Genomic DNA, 6,410 nt, shown 5'->3' on the forward strand with positions numbered 1-6,410 from the left:
ATTTTAATGTATTGTGTACAATTTGAGTACCTGACACTTCTGAATCATAAGGTTCTAGGTTCAAGTATCGCTCCAGTGTTTGAGCATAAGAATCAAGTCTCACATTCCAGTCCAGTGCTAAAGGAATACTGGAAGTTCCATCTTTCGAATCAAACATTATACTGAGATTCTATGGCACTATTTTGAAGAAAAGCAAAATGAGTAATCTTGGTCACCTGATAAATATTGATCCTTCAAACAACATTACAAAAATCATATATCTGGCTTGCTGTTTGTGGGAGTTTGCTCTCTACAGATTGGCTACTATGCCTCCTTTTGTCTGATAATGATTACACTTCAAAAGTACTTTATAGAGTCATAAAATCATAGAGCAGTACACCATAGAAACAGACTCTTTGGTCCAACTCGTTCATGCCGATCAGATATCCTAAATTAATCCAGTCTCATTTGCCAGCATTTGGCCCATATCCCTCTAAACGCTTCCTATTCATATACCTATCCAGATGGCCCTTAAATGTTGTAATTCTACCAGCCTCCCCCACTTCCTCTGGCAGTTCATTCTATACGCACACCACCCTCTGCATGAAAATGTTGCCCCTCAATTTCCTTTTAAATCTTTCCCCTTGCACCTTAAACCTATGGCATCTAATTTTGGACACCTCCACCCTGGGAAAAGACCTTGACTATTCATCCAATCCATGCCTTTCATGATTTTATAAACCTCTGTAACCCCTCACACTCCTGATACTTCAGGGAAAATAGTCCCAGCCTATTCAACCTCTCCCTATAGTTCAAACCCTCCAACCCTGGTGACATTCTTGTAAATCTTTTCTGAATCCTTTCCCAAGTTTCACAATATCTTTCCTATAGCAGAGAGACTAGGACTGAATGCAGTATTCTAAAAGTGGCCTAACCAATGCCCTATACAGGCGCAACATGACATCCCACCTCTTTACTCTATGCACTGACCAGTACTGGCAAGCGTACCAAACACCTTCTTCATTATCCTATCTACCTGCAACTCCACTTTCAAGAAACTATGAACCTGCTCGCCACGGTTTCTTTGCTTGGCAATACTCCCCAGGACCTTACTATTAAGTGTAAAAGTCCTGCCCTGATTTGCCTTTCCAGAATGCAGCACCTCACATTTATCTAAATTAAACTCCATCTGCCACTCCTCAGCCCATTGGCCCATCTGATCAAGATCCTGTTGTACTCTGAGATAACATTCCTTGCTGTCCAATACACCTCCAATTTTGGTGTCATCTGCAAATGTACTACCCATACCTCCTATATTCACAACCAAATCATCCATATAGATGACAAAAAGCAGTGAAACCAGCACCGATCAATGTGGCACATCACTGGTCACAGGCCTCCAGTCCGAAAAGCAACCCTCCACCACCACCCTCTGTCTCCTACCTTCTGACCAATTTTGTATCCAAATGGCTAGTTCTCCCTATATTCCATGTGATCTAACCTTGTTAACCAGTCTACTTTGCGGAACCTTATTGAACACCTTACTGAAGTTCATGTAGACAACATTCACCACTCTGCCTTCATCAATCCTCTTTGTCATTTCTTCAAAAAACTCAAACAAGTCAGGGAGACATGTTTTCCACACACACAAAACCACCTTGACTATCCCTAATCAGTCCTTGCCTTTCCAAATACATGTAAATCCTGCCCCTCAGAATCTCCTCCAACAACACTGATGTCAGGCTTACCGGTCTATAGTTCCCTGGCTTTTCCTTACCACCTTTCTTGAATAAAGGCACCACATTAGCCAGTCTCCAGTCTTCTAACACCTCACGTGTGGCTAATGATGATACAAATACCTCAGCAAGGGGCTCAGCAATCACTTCCTTAGCTTTTCACAGATTTCTAGGGTAGACATGATCCAGTCCCTGAGATTTATCCTCCTGTATGCATTTTAAGATGCCCAGAACCTCTTCCTCTGTAATTTGGGCATTGTTCAAAATGTGGCTGTTTATTTCTCCAAGTTCCCTAGCTTCCATATCCTTCTCCACAGTAAACACTGATGCAAAATATTTGTTTAGTATCTCAGGCATCTCCTCCAGTTGCACACATAGGCAGCTTTGCTGATCTTTAAAGGACCCTATTCTCACCCTAGTTACTCTTTTGTCCTTAATGTATTTACAGAAATCCCATTGGATTCTCCTTAATGCTATTGCCAAAGCTACCTCATGTCCTCTTTTTGACTTCCTGATTTCCCTCTTAAGTATACTCCTACTGCCTTTACACTCCTCAAGGGATTTACTTGATCCCTGCTGTCTATACCTGACATATGCTTCCTTCTTGAACCTCAATTTCTCTAATCATCCAGCATTCCCCACACTTACCAGCCTTGCCCTTCACCTTAACAGGGACATAGTGTCCTTGGACTCTAATTATTCTCATTTTCGAAGGCTTCCCACTGTCTCTTTACCTGCCAATATCTGCCCCCAATCAACTTTTGAAAGTTCTTGCCAATAACGTCAAAATTGGCCATCCTCCAATTTAGAACTCTAACTTTTACATCAGAGTCAGAATGATTTGAGATGTTCATTCGTCCTGATAAGGGTTATAAAAATACAACTCCTGCTTTCTGTCCTTCCTTCTTCCACCCTCTTGATGCAGTGATACTGTCCCCATAATGGGCTGGAAGGCCTGGATTCAAGTCCCACTTACCCCAAACATGTGCCATAATGCATCAGAACAGGTTTGTGAAATAGCTACATGAGAATTCTAGAGGAACAAAACACACCGTTGTTCCATAATCATTTTAAATTACTTGAACATTATGTGCACATGTTTGCTGGAACTTCTAATCTGTAGGGGGAGATATTAACTTATTCAAAGTTCACCCCTTTACAAAGTTCAAAGTAGGTCTGTAATTTCTATTGGTAAATCTCTCCCTTAATTGTACAGTTAAGTTACTGCTCATTTATACAGTGAAATGGAAAATTAGTCAGGGAGTATAATGGCTAGCCAATTGCCTTACTATTGGTTGAACTGCATCTTCTATGGCAAGAAAGAAAGGTTTAGATCTTGTTAGTTGATGCAAGGATAAGAACATTTCATTGTTTGACAGAATTCTGACTTTTGATTTTGCCTGTTTGTTTTTACTAATGGACAGTCATCCATCAGCTTCTCCCTTTAATCTGCTGCCATCCAAAGTCCTATTACTGATGGAGCAAAATGGCCCTGACCCAACTGTAAGCTGCAGCCCATCTTCAGCATTCAGATCCTGCCCAGGACACAGATGTTCATATTTATACAGTACTTTGAGATATTGCTATAGCAAAGTGAGCAAGGGGAATCGGCTGTGCTCTTTTTAAAAACCGCTTTGTAGGTCGCACCAATTTTTAAAAAATATTTTTATACACAACTGCCATACTTCATCGCAGCTCAATGGAAAATGAAGAAACTAGAGGAATTTTAGTTCCCAACTTATCCCAAGAAATTTATCATAAACCATGACATTAAACACATACAAACATATGTAATAACCTTAAAAAAGGAGAGAATAGTACAGCCAAGAAGAATAAAGCAATGCAGCTTAAAAGCCTGAGAGCCTCTGCGACTTGGGAGCGAAAATTATGCCCTTGCTTATTTACTGTCATCTTGTTTTCTCAGCAGGAGTGATATTTGTGTAATTCTTGCAATCTTGATGACTTTTTTTTAATCAAAGGTACATTTTCAATGGGTACTGACTTTGGAGGTTGAGAAAGAGAAAAAGTGCTGAAATCTTCCAAGTTCTGTTTTTATGGATCCATACTCTCTGCATTGTCAAGGAAAGTACTGAAATATGGCTTGGGTGTATATTCCTGAGTCTACCTTCAGTAATTTTTTATTTGCCTGGTTTCACTGTCTATAGTTGAAATGATAATTTCAATGCAGCCAATTTAGTGTATTCTATATGGGTTCCATCCACTTGCCTCAATCTGTGGTCAGACAATCACAGAGGCCATTTTAGATCAGTATTTGACCTTTTCTAAAAAAAACGCACTTTAGTTCAATAGGTCTCAGGTATTAAGTCGGATTATGGAAGTTGAATAACAGAGTCCATATTTACCATTATCAAAACAGTATGCTGATCTATAATGCACAAATAATAATATACAGTATGTTATTGTGCTGCTTTGTTGATATATTGTTTTTATTGATATCTTGGGTCACATTAATTTTCATTATTTGATACACTTGCTCATGGATATAGGCATTTCTGGCAAGGTCAGCCTTTGTTCCTCAGTCATAATTACTGCTTCTAGAAAGCTTTTGATAATGGGCCACAACAAAGATTGTAGAAAATACAACCTCATGGTGGAGGGGCAATATGTTGCTATGGATAGATTGACTAGCTAACAGGAAAGAAAGCATTGGCATAAATTGGTTGTTGGAACTGTCTTCCTTGAAAGGTGGTGGGAGCAAAGTCTTTGAATATTTTAAAGTCAGAAGTGGATAGATTCTTAGTAAGCAAGGAAGTGAAAAGTGATCGGGGTAGGCGGGAATGTGAAGTTAAGGTTACAGTCAGATCAGCCACAACTTTATTAAATGACAAAGCAGATTTGAGGGGCTAAATAGTCTACTCCTGCTTCTAATTAATTTGTTTGTATATTGAGAAGGTGGTGATGTGTTAAAATTGTGTGACATTGGCAAATAGTTTGTGAAGCACTGCCATTGACCTTTACTTTTCTTCACATGCTCATAATCCAGAGGGTCATGTTCTGCTGTTATGGTGGATTTCGTCCTGTATTGTCTGCTCTACCTAGACTGAGTGCTGAAAGTCTAGGGTCATTTCGATGATTTGATACAAGCATATTAGTCCACAATCTTAATGGTAATCACATGGTAATAGAAGATAAAGATAAAAAACTGACGTTTTTTCTCACTTGAAGAAAGGTAGCTTTGAGGTGATTGTGTATGTGCAAAGTGACCGGTTCACTTCCTCAGGCCAGGAAGAATTTATTGGGAGGGTTTGTGGAACATTGGTTCAGCGTGATTTTGAGAAGCAATGCAACAAAGAAAAACTGGCTTTGATTCTTCTTCGTCATGAAGTAAGGACATGTTTGAGCCCCAAGCTTTGATCACTTTGAAATCAAGTGTAAAATAGTAACTTTCAATAACTTTAAGGAAAATGTGCCAATATTGGGGAATAACAGCATATTGTCTATTTTAAATAAACATTCATTATGCTCTTTTAATCGGTACAATTCAGTAGTTTTGCTCATGTGTCATTGGAAACGTGACATACTTTTCTGATACATAAAATATCATGATTACTGGATGCTGTTGACAGATATTCATATACCAGATTCAGTAGTGGAAGACATTTAGAGATTGAAGCTGTTTTATTGTTAAACTATAGTGCAATAAAAGTATTAGTTTCACTCTCCGCTTCTGGACCCTTAACTTATCCAGAAGGCAGGTTCCTACCTGGGAAAAGCCTAATTCTTAAATACAGACTTCAATCACTTGCTTTCAATTAACTCTGAAGTTGTCCTGGTTTACCCTTAAAGGGGCACATTTCTAATATTATTGAACATTGTTTTCAGATTGGTAATAGACAAATGCAATGTCCAACAGGTAGTGGAGTGTGTACTGAGAAACAATCAATGACATGTAACAATGAGAGATTTGGGGATACAATACTTTCTGGATGGCTGAATGAAGTTTTGTCAAGCTCTATAATTATGTCTGCATTTTGCACAGGCAGTACCCTAAATGAAGCTGAATAAAATTCCATCTAGATCAAGGCCCGTTAAAATTGTTGGGTCAAACTGTGATATCACAGATATAGTCTCACCCTCCCAATGCATATTACAGTGTAGTCAAACATCACAGTAGTTTTGCAAACTGGGAATGTTTGAAGTGCCAACTACGTGATCTCACCACATTCACTTTGTGAAGGCAGTGGGAGTGATGGTAATAATGTCAACTGGGAGATTCATTGGAAGGTAACTGTTATGCGTCAACAATATCATGCTTCAACTTATATTGTAATTCGTGAAAGACATTAGGAAGTCAATTATTACTGCTGCATGTTAGGATGGAATAGTTGTATTTGATGTCATTAGTAAGTCTTCTCTGTCATTGCTTGTAGGTAGTCAGGTGCCTTAAACCTGATCTCTGATTGTTCATCTGTGCCACTCTCAGGTCATTTCAAACTCTCAGGTTGACCAATTTGTTTCCAGTGTGTGAATTTTGTGCTCATTTCCTGATTTCCAGCGACATTCAGATAGTCTTTAGCATTGTTTGAGATATTCTAGAGGTTGTGCTAAATTAAGTTGATATGGACTATTGGATGTAGCACTTGGGGCTAAAGGGATCAAAGGATTTGGGGGAAAAGTAGGAACTGCATATTGACTTGGATGATCAGCCATGGCCATAATAAACGGCAGAGCAGG

The sequence above is a fragment of the Rhincodon typus genome, chromosome 18, assembly GCF_021869965.1.
Source record: "Rhincodon typus isolate 14 chromosome 18, sRhiTyp1.1, whole genome shotgun sequence".
Taxonomy (NCBI): domain Eukaryota; kingdom Metazoa; phylum Chordata; class Chondrichthyes; order Orectolobiformes; family Rhincodontidae; genus Rhincodon; species Rhincodon typus.